General features: G+C 43.4%; 1 protein-coding gene across 1 annotated transcript in view; it reads left to right on the top strand.

Moving 5' to 3' along the window:
• LOC126234586 (limbic system-associated membrane protein-like) overlaps nucleotides 1-17,969 on the top strand; it is a 239,914-nt gene that overhangs the window by 136,647 nt on the left and 85,298 nt on the right. The window lies entirely within an intron of this gene.

Here is a 17,969-nt window from a genome sequence, read left to right on the forward strand (position 1 = left end):
GGGAAAAAGACATAATTACCAGAACAAATGTAAAAATATTGCATTTATAACACAAAACAAAAAGTCAAAAACTTCATTAGCATTTCCAGAAGGATATACAGGGTAAGTCAGGACGAAGGTACGTGCTTCGAGGCGTGATAGTATTAGAGATTCTGAACAAGAAACGTCTTATGAACATTTGCCCCATTCCGAAGGTTTCTGAGATAGAACACATTGAATGTACGTTGTTATTTATTTTCAGTATTAATCAAATATTGTCATTGCTTACAACATACAAAAATAGTGTAGAGAAAGCTGAGGCGAACAATATGATATACGACATTTGTGATTTATCAAGTAGGGAAAGTACCTCAAACTGACGTACGAAAAGCTACAGTGCATGCGCGTCTCGCAAACTATTAATACTAGATAAAAAATGAATAGGACCTTTTTTGTAGGAAATTTAATGTAGTTTAATTTTGTACTGCGAAACGTCTTCGCTGGAGGGTGCTGTTTTCGAGTTATTCAATAAAAATGTATGAGTTACATTAAATGTGTTCCATCTCGGAAACCATTCGGAACAGGGCATATTCAATACGGTGCTTTTTGTTCAGAAGCAGTAATATTATCATCCCTCAAAGCATGTACTGCATCTTTCTTCCTGTCTAACCCTGTATACATACCAAAGGAATGACAACAAAAAGGACTAACAAGGAAAACATTGGCTGCCAATCCTGTCATTGAGACGTAGACGACGTTCAGGGTACGCAGCCTAATGTGTGGAGGAGGCAGAAGGGAGGAACTTGGGCGGCTCAGTGTGTGCCTGAAGCCTATGACCACCTGACTCGCGACAGCGGTTCCCCGAGCCTCAGTCGCAGAATGTGACACAAGGCAGCTGGCCGCCTTACGTCACTCCTCGGCCGCTGCTCTAATTCGACGCCTCAATTGCGATCCGCCGGACGTTGCGAGACCGCGCGCTGCCTGCTCCTCTAGTGCATACCTTCAGAAAAGAAGCAGTTCTCTCTAGACTCATGTCCGGTGTTCCTCAGGCGAGAATTAAATTAATGATATTCACTTCCTCAAGTAATGGGGTGCTCAAACGATAAAGCGACCAACTCCGTCACAACATTGCACTGAACACACTGTCAGCGTAACACATATAATTCGTTAAGGCAATCTTCACACTGGATTGTGGTCGATATCTGCTTCTACCTATCTCGTACTAATCTCTTCGTCTCTGTATACCTCCTCCAGCTAACACCTGCAATAACCTGGTACAAAATTTTCTTTGTTCTTGAGTTGCGTCGCACTTGAGCTTTATGTTTTTCGTCAGAGGACTGATGTTTGCTGGGATCGATATATGCCTGTTATATAGTGGCGTTCAAATCAGTCTTGCTCCTGACGCCAGGGAAGATATTAACCAACGAAAGATCGAGCTTCAACTCTACATCTACATCTACATACATTCTCCGCAATCCACTATACGGTGCGTGGCGGAGGGTACTTCGTACCACAACTAGCATCTTCTCTCCCTGTTCCACTCCCAAACAGAACGAGGGAAAAATGACTGGCTATATGCCTCTGTACGAGCCCTAATCTCTCTTATCTTATCTTTGTGGTCTTTCCGCGAAATGTAAGTTGGCGGCAGTAAAATTGTACTGCAGTCAGCCTCAAATGCTGGTTCTCTAAATTTCCTCAGTAGCGATTCACGAAAAGAACGCCTCCTTTCTTCTAGAGACACCCACCCGAGTTCCTGAAGCATTTCCGTAACACTCGCGTGATGATCAAACCTACCAGTAACAAATCTAGCAGCCCGCCTCTGAATTGCTTCTATGTCCTCCCTCAATCCGACCTGATAGGGATCCCAAATGCTTCAGCAGTACTCAAGAATAGGTCGTATTAGTGTTTTATAAGCGGTCTCCTTTACAGATGAACCACATCTTCCCAAAATTCTACCAATGAATCGTAGACGACTATCCGCCTTCCCTACAACTGCCATTACATGCTTGTCCCACTTCATATCGCTCTGCAATGTTACGCCCACATATTTAATCGACGTGACTGAGTCAAGCGCTACACTAATAATGGAGTATTCAAACATTACAGGATTCTTTTTCCTATTCATCTGCATTAATTTATATTTATCTATATTTAGAATTAGCTGCCATTCTTTACACCAGTAACAAATCCTGTCCAAGTCACTCAACGACGACACCTTCCCGTACACCACAGCATCATCAGCAAACAGCCGCACATTGCTATCTACCCTATCCAAAAGATCATTTATGTAGATAGAAAACAACAGCGGGCCTACCACACTTCCCTGGGGCACTCCAGATCATACCCTCACAAAAAAAAAAAAAAAAAAAAAAATGGTTCAAATGGCTCTGAGCACTATGGGACTCAACTGCTGTGGTCATCAGTCCCCTAGAACTTAGAACTACTTAAACCTAACTAACCTAAGGACATCACACACATCCATGCCCGAGGCAGGATTCGAACCTGCGACCGTAGCAGTCGCACGGTTCCAGACTGCGCGCCTAGAACCGCGAGACTACCGCGGCCGGCTAATACCCTCACCTCCGATGAACACTCACCATCGAGGACAACATACTGGGTTCTATTACTTAAGAAGTCACTCTCTGTAAAACCGAATTGGAATCCCATCAGGACCTGCCGATTTATTTATTTTCAACCCATTCAGCTGCTTCACAATCCCAGGGATGTCTATCACTATGTCCTCCATACGGGAATCTGTACGAGACTCAAATGGCGGTATGTTTGTACGATCCTCCTGCGTGAAAGATTTATCAAATGCTAAATTTAAAATTTCAGCTTTCGTTTTGCTGTCTACCGTTGCCAGGCCAGACTGATCAGTGAGTGACTGTATGGAAGCCTTCGACCTGCTTACCGATTTTACGTAAGACCAGAATTTCCTTGGGTTTTCAGCAAGATCTTTTGCTAAGGTATGACGGTGGTAGTGGTTGAATGCTTCGCGCATCGCTCTTTTTACAGCAGCACGAATTTCTACTAACTTTTGCCTGTCATCATTCTCCCGATCTTTCTTGTACCGCGAGTGCAACTGCCTTTGCTTCTTGAGCATTCTCCGAATTGAGCTATTAAACCACGGAGAGTCTTTTCCGTCCATAACCCACTTTTTCGGCACATACTTGTCCAATGCGTAATTTACAATGTGTTTAAAATTTGCCCATAATTCTTCCACGTCCATCGTACCGGAAGGAAATGAAGTTCAAAATGGTTCAAATGGCTCTGAGCATTATGCGACTTAACTTCAGAGGTCATCAGTCGCCTAGAACTTAGAACTAATTAAACCTAACTAACCTAAGGACATCACACACATCCATGCCCGAGGCAGGATTCGAACGTGCCACCGTAGCGGTCGCTCGGTTCCAGACTGCAGCGCCTAGAACCGCACGGCTACTCCGGCCGGCGTAAATGAAGTCGATTCATTTACTAAGTGGGATGCTAACAACTGCTTATCTGCTCTTTCTAGTTAGAATACTCTCCTAGCCTTCTTGACCGACTTTTTAACTTTCGTAATCATAGTCGTAATGACAACATCATGATCACTAATCCCTGTCTCAACACTGACACCGTCGATGAGGTCTGGTCTGTTCGTGGCTACCAGATCTAAAATATTTCCATTACGCGTTGGCTGTCGATTTAGCTGCTCAAGACAGTTTTCGGATAATGTATTCAAAAGTAATTCACACGACGGATAACTTCACAATCACACTCTACCTCGACCTCAGTAGACACAATATTTTTGTCAACTGCAATGAAGACACCACCTCCTACGGTGTCTAATCTGTCTTTCCGATACACGTTCCAACCGTCACTAAATATTTCAGAACTTCCTGTCCCGAGAGTAATTTGCGCGCCACACGCTTCCTGGAGGGCAGTAAATTCAGGAACTTTATTCCGAACACACTGAAATTTACTGCTAATATCTTGATAGCTGAAGTGTCTTTACACTGAGCGCGTCCTGATTTCCCTGCCTTCACGTCGACTGGTGAGCGTTCATCAGGACACCTCGCACTACTGCCTAGCCTAAAATACCCCATGTGCACGCCACAAGTACTCTGCTAGCCGAGTAGCCGCTTCCTTTGTGTAGTGTAATACGGTTTGAATTCCGAGAGATTTTCATAGAAGGATGTGAATGCGAATAAATGCATGTAGTTCCAATCTACACTGCTGGACTAAAAAGTTAAACACCGACAAGGGGATGAGCACACGAAATGAAAGTTAACAGGTTTGGAGGGAATGTGATGTTATTTCAGTGATTACAATGTGAAGTCAAATTTGTAAGTAACATGACGTTGCTTCCTCTCTGGTGTGCACACACGCATTGATTCGGTTAGGAAGGCTGTCATAAAGCCACTGTATCCTCTCCTGAGGCAAACTGGCCCACAGCTGTTGCAACTGCTCCTTGATCTCCCGAGTACTCGCACTAGGGCAGAGTAGACGTCCAAGTTAGTCAGACCCATGTTCTAATGGGGGCAGATGAGGGGATCCTGTTGGTCACAGAAGTACCTCAACGTCACGCAGATAGTTCATAGATATATGTGCCACGTGTGGACGAGTATTCTCCTGTTGGAAAATGGCATCGCGATACTGTTGCATGAAAGGTAGCACAGGAGGACGCAGGATAACATGGCTACCGTTCTCCCGTCTAAGTCCCTCAATCACAACCAGTCATGACCTTAAGTCATATCCAGTGTCTCTCAACACAGTGACGCCAGGAGCATCACAGCTGTGCCTGTCCAAAACATTGGCCCTCTTCCCATTTCACAGCCATACCGGCCGGTAATAGTAATCCGCGGTAGCCCCGAAGCGCGATTCATCTCTGAGCACAAGCTGACGCCATTCTTCACCACTCCGTGCTTCTCGGTAGCTGCGGCGCTCCATACGCAGCCGTCGGTAGGTAATGGTGTTAACAGCAGCGTACGTATGGACGGCGGGGGGATGGGGGGGAGGCAATTCCTTAGTCTGGCTGCTGCAAGTCTCTGGCCGGTGGTGCGGGGTGACGCAGAATATTACTGTGAGTCCATTACATGTTCTCAGACGGCAGGCAGATCTGAAGAGGTTGCGATCTACTTGATGCAAAATACGCTCACACTCCATGCATTGGTCAGAAGTCTTCGACCAGAATCTTAACGGCGATTATGTCTGCCCTCATGTTCCCATGCAGTCCAACATCGGACCACTGTAACAGCAAAAGGCACCACAAAACTAGATGCACAATTCAACGATCCGGACAAATGGAGATCCACCCGTTTAAAACTCTGGTAGGCGCTGATAGTGGTATCTCATGCTTTTACTCGGCATCTCCATGTTTTTCACAGTGATCACTCAGCATCTGACACGGTTCACGTCCCTTATACACCATATCAGGGTCGATAACAACACTCCTGCAGTCTGGTGGCCATTCTATGTGTCACGGAGAGTGGCCTATCTCATCATTTCTAAATCCTGCGATGATGTATATGTGTACGAAGTTACATTGACATCCGACAATGTACTGCACTGCTTCATGTTCTTTTTTTCTTCTGGCAGCGTATAAGAGAACTCGTAAGTTGATGCAGACCGCATCCTATGGGTACAGGCTAGTTCGTGTATAAAAACCACGGTCTGTCTGTCTTGAATACACACTCATTATAACGACAAAAAAATTGTTCAAATGGCTCCAAGCGCTATGGGACCTAACATCTGAGGTCATCAGTACCCTAGACTTAGAACTACTTAAACCTAACTAACCTAAGGACATCACACACATCCATGCCCGAGGCAGGATTCGACCCTGCGACCGTAGCAGCAGCGCGGTTCCGGACTGAAGCGCCTAGAACCGCTAGGCCACAGCGGCCGGCGGACCCTTAAAACTAAAGACCTATATTAGTGACGTAGATTACTTGTAGAGTTATGGAAAATTTATGGTAGTCTCGTAACTACTACGATGATGTTTCTGAAAACTGAACAACTGCTATGTAGGAATCAACATGGTTTCTCCATGTACCACTTATGTGAAACCCAGATTGCCCTCTTCACTCGAAAGACCCAGTCCGTAGCTCGTTGCTGCCTCTAGATCACTGGGTCCCGGATACAATTCCCGCCCGGGTTGGGGATTTTCTCTGCCCGTGGACTGGTTGTTTGTGTTGTCCTCATCATTTCATCATTCGTGACAGTGGCTTGACTGGACTGTGAAAAAAATTGGAGTGTCTAAAAATTGGGACTTTGTACAGTCGCTGATGACCGCGCAGTAGAGCGCCCCTCAAACCAAACATCATCATCATCATCATCAGGAGATCGAGGATGCAATAGATCGAGGAGCTAAGGTTGATGATGTGTTTCCTGACTTGTAGAAAACCTTCGATACATCTTCTCGCCGTCACATTCACCTAGTAAACAAACGACATATGAGACCAGAGATAGAAATCAGTATGTCACTCCCAATGGGCAGGCGAAGGTGGAGCCTCGCGTACCCCAGGGCAGTGCGACACAGTCGCAGGTACGTGTAAATGACCTCATGGATGATGCATGTGTCTCTACGAGACGGTTCGCAGACGACACATTTATATACCGGGGGATAACGTCATTAAAGGCTTGTTACGAAATGCAGATATATACGCGGATGAACAGCGTCTGGTGTAAGAATTGACAGCTTAAGTAAATGCAACATAATGCTCTTAAATAGACAAAAAGATCCGATAGCGCGAGAGTGTCACGGAGATAGTGAAGAAACTGCAGTGGGAAACATTACAAGGGGGACGATATACACCACGGAGAGGCGCCTAACTCACAACATCCCAAAATGAGTCAGGAAACCTGTTACCTTCACCCAACACACTTCTCATGCAGCGATACGATGTTCCCGTCGTGCATAGTATCCCAATTCATACACACTGGGAATTTAGAAAGTAAATATAAATTAGAGCTGTTTAGAACGGGCCTGAACCTGGATCTTACACAGTATTATAGTAGTACCTCATCCACTGCGTCATGTGTTTCAATTACAGACGCAGAACACTAGGTCGTGGCGACAACGGAGTATAAATTACTCATGCTAACACATGTGGAGCTGTGGTTAAATGGTCCCTTTTTCCTTTCTTGTTTCATTGCAAAGCGGAAATTCCTTGTGGAGGTGAAAAATTTTAAGTTGATCTCAGTTTTCAAGAAGGAATAATATTTCATTTGTCCAAGTTTGACGAAATATTACTACTTGAGGAATATTACGGCAGTGTTTGAAGAAAGAACAACTTATTTTCAGAGGAGTAGAAGTCTAGTTTCGAAGCTACTTAATTTACAAGTAAATAAGGAAATGGTACACGAGACCCGGTCGAGGAGGCAAAAATGTTGACGGCGAGGAAAGACAGCACAGAAGAAGATAGGCTGTTCAAACTAAAAAAGACACAACGTTTAGAAAAGTACTTAAGAAGAAAAATAAAAATATCAAAGAATGTAAGTAACAAACGACAATTCCTAGTTTTTGTGTGGCCGTATTGTCAGCAATTTCTCTACAATTACGAAGATATTTTTAATCGGTCGGTGAAACTGTAAGAAAGTGCAGTTTGTGTCACCAGATGCGTTTCGTTTTATTGATATAAAATACCACCATGTACTGAAACGTATCTGCATTCTGGCTTCCTTTCTGAATCTAAAAACAGCTCGTTGAAATGGAATGAAGAGTCAAATGAGCATAAAACATAGACTTACAGTAAACCATAGAAATATGAAGGTAATGAGTAGCAGAAATGGGATCAGCAAGTAACTTAACATCAGAACTGGGGTCCATTTATTAGAGAAAGTGAAGGAGTTCTGCTACCTCAGAACAATGATGACGCGTGACGGACTAATCAAGGAGGACATAAGGTGACTAGCACAGGCAAAGAGGGCATCCCTCGCAAAAAGAAGTCTGTCAGCATCAAACACAGGCCTTAATCTGAGGAAGAAATTTCTGAGAATGTGCGTTTGGAGCACAGCACTATACGGTAGTGAATCCTGGTCTGTGGGGCACTCGAAAAACAAGTTACTCGAAGCGTTTGAGACGTCAAGTTTGAAGCGTAACAGATCGCTTTGGCTTCAAGCCATGTGTTACACATCGATCTTTCAATCCGACGGATGATGTCCGCGATTTTTAAAAGGATTTTTCTTTTCAGGGATCCATACCTCAGTTGGAAAACGGAACCCTTATAGGAGCAAAATGTTCAAATGTATGTGAATTCCTAAGGGACCAAACTGCTGAGGTCATCGGTCCCTAGACTTAACACACTATTTAAACTAACTTATGCTAAGAACACACACACACACACACACACATGCCCGAGGGAGGACACCAACCTTCGGCGGGAGGGGCCGCGCAATCCGTGACATAGCGCCTCAAACCGCACGACCACTCCGCGCTGCCTTATAAGAGCACTTTTTTTTTTTTTTGGTCCGTCTGAATGTCTGTCTGTCTCTCTGTCTGTCCGACTGTTCAAAACCCTATTACTCAAGAACGGGTAAACGTATCAAGCTGAAATTTATGTCAGATTATTAAGGTCTACAGACTCACGGCTACGTAAATAGCGGAGCGTCTAAGTCAGTGCAGTCAAAAGATACAGCCATTTATCTCACATATTTTGACACTAGCAAACTCAGTCATCAAAACACACATTGTAATTTCCGTCGACCTAGAATCGTGGAATTCAACTTCGGAGAGAAGCGTGCGTGATCACTATCAAAAAAAATGGTTCAAATGGCTCTGAGCACTATGGGACTCAACTTCTGAGGTCATTAGTCCCCTAGAACTTAGAACTAGTTAAACCTAACTAACCTAAGGACATCACACACATCCATGCCCGAGGCAGGATTCGAACCTGCGACCGTAGCGGCCTCGCGGTTCCAGACTGCAGCGCCTATAACCGCACGGCCACTTCGGCCGGCGTGTGATCACTATCCACCTCCATCATTGTTATCTGAACTTGCCACTGCTGTGCAGGAAGAACAGCACAGGATTCCCTTGAAAACTAAACAGGACCTGTAATTATCCATTCAGAGACGAATGGGAGCTGTTTTGAATTAGGCGTGGTAATGTGTTATGTGTGTGTGGTCTTTCCATATTTTTGTCCCCCCCCCCCCCTCTTGTAGGTTACAAATTAATAATGAGGTAGATATATATGCAGCACGATGTGCCGCTCCACAATGTCAGTATGGGCTCTTAAGACAAAAAGTTTGACGATCACTGTTCTAGTCGATAACTTAATTGTTAAGCTCTGTAACTAAATATCTCATAGAACAGGGTTTCCAATGTGTTCTTACCCTTATCGACTTTCAGCTTCTGAATATTACATCAAGATCATCACTAAGAAAATATACATTATTTTCGATTTTTCACACGTAAACAGTGGGTCATAGATTTTTTACATCCAAAGAGACGACATTTCTGAGATGCAAAAAAAAAAAAAAAAAAAAAAAAAACTACACTTTTACTCAACACACATTAAAAAAATTGCATCACCCCGGATCCCAGAACTCCTGAAGATAGACGTTGACTGTGGATTTTGTATCACAGACGCATTCCCTTCGACTGTTCAGACATGTCACTAAACCCGCCCAAAGATGTAAACAACCATGCACGAGCAGTGCCAATTAGACGGAGGTGTTCCGACAGCCGATCATTGCCAGTCATACCACCAGGAAGGAGGTGTTGTCTGTAGTTCAACCATGCCTAGACGGTCAATACCACGGTTCCATCGCTTCCACATTTTTACTTTGTGCCAGGAAGGGCTCTCAACAAGGAAAGTGTCCGGGAGTCTCGGAGTGAATCAAAGCGATGTTGTTCGGACATGGAGGAGATACAGAGAGACAGGAACTGTAGATGACATGCCTCGTTCAGGCCGCCCAAGGGCTACTACTGCAGTGGATGACCGCTACCTACGAATGATGGCTCGGAGGAACCCTGTCAGCAACGCCACCATGTTGAATAATGCTTTTCGTGCAGCCACAGGACGTCGTGTTACGACTCAAACTGTGCGGAATGGGCTGCATGATGCGCAACTTCACTCCCTACGTCCATGGCGAGGTCCATCTTTATAACCACGACACCGTGCAGCGCGGTACAGATGGGCCCAACAACATGTCGAATGGACCACTCAGGATTGGCATCACGTTCTCTTCACCGATGAGTGTCGCATATGCCCTCGACCAGACAATCGGCGGAGACGTGTTTGGAGGCAACCCGGTCAGGCTGAAAGCCTTGGACACACTGTCCAGCGAGTGCAGCAAGGTGGAGGTTCCCTTCTGTTTTGGGGTGGCATTATGTGGGGCCGACGTACGCCACTGGTGATCATGGAAGGCGCCGTATGGGCTGTACGATAAGTGAATGCCATCCTCCGACCGATAGTGCAACCATATCGGCACCATATTGGCGAGGCATTCGTCTTCATGGACGATAATTCGCGCCCCAATCGTGCTCATCTTGTGAATGACTTCCTTCAGGTTAACGACATCGCTCGACTAGAGTAGCCAGCATGTTCTCCAGACATGAATCCTGTCGACCACGCCTGGGATAGATTGAAAAGAGCTGTTTATGGACAACGTGATCGACGAACTACTCTGAGGAATGTAGCTGAATCGCCGTTGAGGAGTGGCACAATCTGGACCAACAGTGTCTTGATGAACTTGTGGATAGTATGCCACGACGAATATGGGCGTGCATCAATGCAAGAGGACATTCTACTGGGTATTAGAGGTACCGATGTGTACAGCAATCTGGACCACCACCTCTCAATGTCTCGCGGTACGATGGCACAACATGCAATGTGTGGTTTTCATGAGCAATAAAAATGGCGGAAATGATGTTTATGTTGATCTCTATTCTAACCTTCTGTACAGGTTCAGGAACTCTCTGAACCAAGGTGATGTAAAACTTTTGGTGATGTGTGTAGTATAGTTTACGTGAACAAAAAGTAGCCTATCAACATCTTGAAGGGGTTGCACCAAATTTCTCTCTCCCTCTTCAATGGAAATGATGTTGTACAAAAATTTGTCCCATAATGGATCTTGAGTAACGCATCGTCTCAGTATTTCGTTTTCGTACATTGGCATTCGGACCGTCATCAAAGACTTATCATTTCGTCATTGATCAAAGAAATTATGTTCCTAGCTTAAGACATAGTGAAATTGTAGTTAATGTCCAACACATCCATAGTAGATTAAACGGATAGGTCTTTTAAATAAAATAAACCGCTTTGTTCTCTCCTGAAATTCGATACTTGTCCTGCCTATACCAGAAGAGTGACCTCATTTAATCATATTTTAGAACGTTGTGATTATACAGGATTTTAACTGCCACAAGCCTATTCAATTTATATCGGATATTTCAATACACTTCTATTATAGAGCAATAAATTGTCAGAGCGTTTCGTAGTTCTTTACATGTCAACAACAAATACATGGGCTTAATTTAGTGTCACATAACGTTGTCCCTGCCACTTCTACAGCTGCGAAGAGACAGAATGCGCCCCTCACTGTCTTTCACAACAATAGTTTCACAAATAACAGACCACAAGCCGAGTGTAAGCGTGCAGCTCGTATAGCACTCCAATTGCAAGTACCTAAGTAGCAAAATTACTGCGGAACACGAATCGCTATCCCCCTTCCGGCTTGTAACATCGCACATCTAAGTTTAGGTGTGTAGCTATCTGTTTCCTCCCTCAAATTCCTCTCTCTCGTTCGAGTATTATCGTCTAATAAATGCTCTATGTTGAACAAAGAATAATAAAATAATACTTCGCAAAATATGCTGTCCGTCCCAGGGGCTATTTCTCTAAATTAAAAACTAATGTACGAGAATGTTAACGTTCGTGTCCATATAGTGCCTGAATTTGTCACATATCTTTTGTTAGTTCTTGGATCGATAAGTGCTACCGATTTTTCTTAGCTTAAAGATATTTCTCAGTGTATTAGTTCCTTTCCTGCATGCTCAGTGTCTATTGTTTTTCCCAACGCTAAGGGTTCTAAAGCGCAGAGGCTCTCTCACTGACGTAACGTCTTTTATTAAGTTTCAATTTTTTTTCCTTATTGCAGAGTTTTTGGTTAGCTGTAATGCCAGCTCCTTCTTGCTGACACTCTAACTCTTTGTACTTACGTCTAGATCATTCCAATGTACCGTTACGGAAGGTGCGAGCATACGGAATAGGTATGTGAGTGACTCGAACACTACTTAAGTAATAGAAGCCAGTACGTTCTCCTCGATGGCGAGTGTTCATCACAGACATGGATATCGTCAGGAGTGTTCCAGAGAAGTGTGTTAGGATCGCTATTACTGCCTGTATACACAAATGATCTGGAGGACCAGGGGGCCAGCAATCTGGGGTTGTTTGCTGGTGATGCTGTGGTGTTCGGGAAGGTGTCGAAGTTGAGTGATTGTTGGAGGTTACAAGATGACTTAGACAAAATTTCTAGTTGGTGTGATGAATAGCAGCTAGCTCCAAATACAAAAAAACGTACGTTAATGCGGATGAGTAGGAAAACATTGCTCTGAACACTATGGGACATAACTTCTGAGGTCATCAGTCCCCTAGAACTTAGAACTACTTAAACCTAACTAACCTACGGACATCACACATCCAAGCCCGAGGCGAGTAGGAAAAACAAACCCGTAATGTTCTGAGGCAGCATTAGTAGTATCCTGAGTGACACAGTCAAGTTGTTTAAATATCTGGGTGTAACGAAGCAAAGCGGAATGAAATGGAACGAGTGTGCAAGAATTTTGGTAGGGAAGGCAAATGGTCGACTTCGGTTGATTAGGGAAAGTGTGGTTCATCTGTTAAGCAGCCCACATTCAGGACGCTACTGAGTACTGTTCGAGTGTTTGGGATCCGTACCAGGTCAGATTAAAGGAAGACATCGAAGGAATTTATAGGCGGACTGTGACTCTTCAGGCTTTCCCGACGGATCATGTTGTGCAAATCTCCCAGCTGTATCGACGAAATATTATGGGATTTGCAAATAGGATCCGACGGCAAACTCGAGAAGAGTATTTGCATAGGCGGGCTATTAAAGTTTTGCCGGTGGATTCGAACAACACGCAAGTGTTGACAGAGATGCTTCGGGAACTAAAATGGGAATCCCTGGAAGGAAGACGACATTCTTTTGGAGGAACACTACCCAGGAAACTTAGAGAACCGGCATTTGAAGAAGAATGCACAACGAATCCACTGCCACCAACATACATTTCGCGTAAGGACCACGAGGACAAGATACGAGAAATTGGGCTCATAAGGAGGCATATGGACAGTCGTTCATCCGTCGCTCTATTTGCGAGTGGAACAGGAAAGGGAATGACCAGTAGTGGTACAGGGTAGTCTCCGCCGCGCACCGTACGATTTGTATGTATGTATGTATGTAGATGGAGATGTAGAGTGTTTCATCCGGATAAATTAATTGAACTGCCAAATTTGTTTCTTCCACTATTGTATGTGATGATAGATTTCGGACTTTTCTTGAAACTGGTCATAAACTTTTTCTTCTCAAACGATATCTGTTGGCCAGTTTCTAACGATATCTCTTCCAAAAAAAAAAAAAAAAAAATTGTCTCATAGTCCATTCAGTATGCTCTGATCATAGCATGAGGTCACCAAAGCAAATGCTAAAAATGTATTTAATGCCATATTAAACTGCTTTTTCCAGTTCTTTGATAATTTTGTCAAGGATGCAGATGAGAAATAGTGGGGTTATAAACATACCTTGTCTCTTCCAACAAAAACATCTCAATTTTCGTTTACCCTGATGTAGGGAAACCATGCTCCTCCCTGTAATGACTCCAGTATGCTAACCACTGTACCATTTAGCTAGGTAATGTGTTCTATTTGTTCCTCCAACCGATCATGCAGAGTGTCCTCTGGCAGAAGATACGTCTGCAGTTACTGAGATCAGTTTGGTTCCCTTTTTTCAAGCAACGAATGTGTTAGTACATATTTTTAGTCGCTGGTGATCTTGCGCGTGTAGCACATTTCTTGCACCAGCCGTTGATAGGTTGTTGACTGTTTTCTTGACTATTTGATTTGCGTCTTTCCACAGCTCAGTTGTTATCGAATCTTCCCCAGGCAGTTTATCGTTCTCCCGCGCCGTCTGCTAATTTCGGCTTCGTCTGGAGATATTGAATCGAAGTAGTGTAGAGTGTTTTTCTTGGCAGACACGCTGCTGGAAGCAGAGCAGTGTTTGTCATCCGCCTGCCTTTTTCCCCTCTTCCCATTTCCCACTCTTCCGTTTCTCTCTAAATTTTGGTCTGACCATTAGTGTAGCTCGAGATCTAGGTTAGGTTGGAAGTGACAGACTGGTTGCGAGTTGGCGAAACCAACGACAGTCAGTACCAAGTAATGTTTGTGGTAACAGATTGATCTGGGGCGTATCCATCGTCACGGTTCGGAGGTGGCAACATCCACTCCTTATTAAATACACTTCATTATGGCGGTCCGAGAACTCTACTATGCGAATTTGTAGTTTGCATAATGGTGGAACAAATGGGTGCGACTGCTGCTAACATTTCCATATCTGAAAATAAATTTTCTCTATTCCCTTTTCATTTCAATAAATCAAATTTATTGCTTTCCAGATTTCGTTGCAATCTATTACAGAGCCACGAGGCTTCATGTTCATGTATGAAATGTGGCAGTCGACGTATAACACTTCCATAACTATAACATTTGCACAAAAAACAATAGGTAACTGGATATTGCAACTGAGGTGGAAGAAAGATGTAGAAGAAAGAATACGTCCCACTGTTTCACATAGCGGTCTATGTCAATTTGAACCATGTTACCCGAAGAAACGATTGTTAAGAGAGTATTATTAAAAATACAAAGCAAATAATCTCTGTCGACATCATTCTAACACAAGTTGGTAATAACGCACAGCAGACCATAAAAGACCACAATATGTGAATATAATACTTGTGCCAATTCGAAAGCGTAGGCTTTCCTGGCGTAAGCTACTCATGAATTGCTCTCGGGTTTCCAGCTGACTGGCAGTGATATCTCAACACTCATTCGGCTGGAAACCCGAGAGCTTTTCATCACGTAAAATGTCATTTAATAAAACAGATATAACGAAAGAACTAGAAAGAAAAAAATCAAAGGATCATAAATAACGAAAAAAAAACGTTTTCAAGAAGAAACTACTAAATTTAGAAGGTTTTCGCGGCAGAAAAGTAGGAAATGAAGAAGAACATTGACAGAAATGATATCTGGTGTTCCACAGGGAAGTGTTATAGGCCCTCTGCTGTTTCTAATCAATATAAACGATTTGTAAGACAATGTGAACAGCCCTCTTAGACTACTTGCAGATAATACTGCAGTTTACCACCTAGTATAGTCATCAGAAGATTAATAGGAATTACGAAATGATTTAGACAATGTATCAGTAAGATGTGAAAAGTGGCAATTGACAATGAACGATTGAAAGTGTGAAGTCCTCATGAGTGTTATAAAGAATCCCTTAAATCTCGATTACACGATAAATAATACAAATTAAAAAAAGATTGTCGATTCAACTAAAAACCTAGGGTTCAAAGTTACGAGCACCTTAAATTGGAACCATCATATAGAAAATGTTATGCGAAAGGCGAACCAAAGCCTTCGATTCATTTACAGATCCCTTAGAAGATGCCACAAATCAATTAAAGAGACTGCCTACAGTACGCTTGTGCGTCGTCTGCTACAGTATTGCAGAGCTGCATGGTATCCTTACCAGATACGATTGAACGGAGGACACTGAAGAAGTTCAAAGAAGCGGCAGCTCCTTTTGTATTATCGTGAAATAGGGGAGAGAATTTCACGGACATGTTACGCGAGTTAGGATGGCAACCTTTAAAACAAACGCGTTTTTCGTTAGAGCGAGATCTTTTCACGAAATTTCACTAACCAATTTTCTCCTCCGAATGCGAAAATATTTTGTTGACCCTCGCATACATGTGGAAAAATGATCATAGTAAGAAAATAAAAGAAATCAGAGCTCGTGCGGAAATATTTAGGTGCTCGTTTTTTCCACGTATTAATCGAGAGTGGAACGGTAGAGGGATAGGTTGAAGGTGGTTCGATGAATCCTGTGCTAGGCAATTAATTGTCAATCGCAGAGTAATCATGCAGATGTAGATCATTGGATATGTTCCTTTAGTTAGGTCATGCCATAAATTTCTGTGTGGACGTAGCAGATGTAGACAAAAGAAAGCAAAACATGGGTAGAAAATGTAGGAGCACTGAAAAAATAGGAAAAAAAGCAAAGAAGAAAGAGGCACTGAAGTAGCTACGTGATTCCAGTTGGTCAACACGAAGGTAAAAAAGTAGTAGTATTAGGACGATTAGGTCACGAAGATTCATAATGGAATCCGACTGGGAACAAAAAAACAAATGCCTCAAAGTCAATTGCCTAGCCTTTGCAAATGATATGGTCCTACTAGCCGAGACCTGGGAAGAAGCCAAAGAACAGACCCTCAAACTACAAAAACAAGCTGAAAAAATAGGTCCAATAATCTCATTTGAAAGGACCAGGATAGTGACAAATATGAAAAAACATCAAAACATATTAAAGTTGGAGATCAAAAAATATAGATCATCAAAGAATTCAGTTTTCTTAGAGAATGGATCAGCTAGAACACCCTCGAGAAAAAAGCAATGTAATCTAGAAGTCAAGTTGAACTCGTCTTCCAACTCACCCAAAACACATATAACAAAAAATGGCTCAGAGCAATAGCCATCGCGCGGATCCAGACTGTAGCACCTAGAACCGCTCGGCCACCCCGGCCGGCCACATATAACAAAAAATCTCTCTCATGGAATGAAAAAAATAGTACATTATAATACGGTAATCAAACTAGAGCCCTGTATGCAGCCGAAACCTTGTCCATCACCAACCATAGCCCAGCTGAAAAGCGAAATATCAAAGAAAGGAAGATATTAAGAAAAATCCTTGGTCCCAGGTTCGACAACAGCAAACTAATTCACATTAAAAATGAAACCCTTCACCAAACTACTGAAAACTCTCAGGCACAGTGAGGAAAAGAAGAACTGATTTTTGTGTACACATCCTCAGAATGAAGCCATATAGATTCATAAAAAAACTTTTGGTTACTTCCACAACAAAAAAACAACCAAATTGGTTTACGGAAACGGAGAAGGACTTAAGTCCAAAGCACAGAAGATACGCTAATAGATAAAACTGAAAAAAATACAAGAAAAGAGGATCCAAGTCAAAATGAAAACCAAAAGAACAATCCAAATATCTGAAGATAAATGAAAGAAAGTTCAGAAAGAATGGAGGGCAATAGTGGCCTAATAGATAGGCACAGAACATTAAAAATTGATTTCTTGACGTACCCCAACGTACGGTGAAACGAAAGAAGAAGAACGATGATTGTATTCTTCAAAGTTAAAAAAATAAACGCACATATTGCCAGTGATCTATCGTCATGTCCGCTCCTGGTAGCTGAGTGATCAGCCCGCCGGAATGTCATACCTAACGGCCTGGGTTCAATTTCCGACTGCGTCGGAGATATTCTCCTCTCAGGGATTGGGTGTTGTGTTGTCCTTATCATCATCATTTCATCCCCAGCGACACGCAAGTCGCCGAAGTGGCGTCAACTCGAAAGACTTGCATCAGGCGAACGGTCTACCCGACGAGAGGCCCTAGCCACACGGCATTTCCATTTCCATCTATCGTCATGAGCGCATGATCCTCAACGGTATTGTTATTTCCAATTCATACTTGCTAGCAGTTTTCCCCCTATAGACTGGGTAGTGTGGTGTGGGCTCGTGACAGCGTGCGCTACGCGCACATCACCAGCCTCTGCTGAGCTCTACGAGCCGGCCGCGGTGGCCGTGCGGTTCTGGCGCTGCAGTCCGGAACCGCGGGGCTGCTACGGTCGCGGGTTCGAATCCTGCCTCGGGCATGGGTGTGTGTGATGTCCTTAGGTTAGTTAGGTTTAAGTAGTTCTA

Source organism: Schistocerca nitens, chromosome 2 (assembly GCF_023898315.1).
Source record: "Schistocerca nitens isolate TAMUIC-IGC-003100 chromosome 2, iqSchNite1.1, whole genome shotgun sequence".
NCBI lineage: Eukaryota > Metazoa > Arthropoda > Insecta > Orthoptera > Acrididae > Schistocerca > Schistocerca nitens.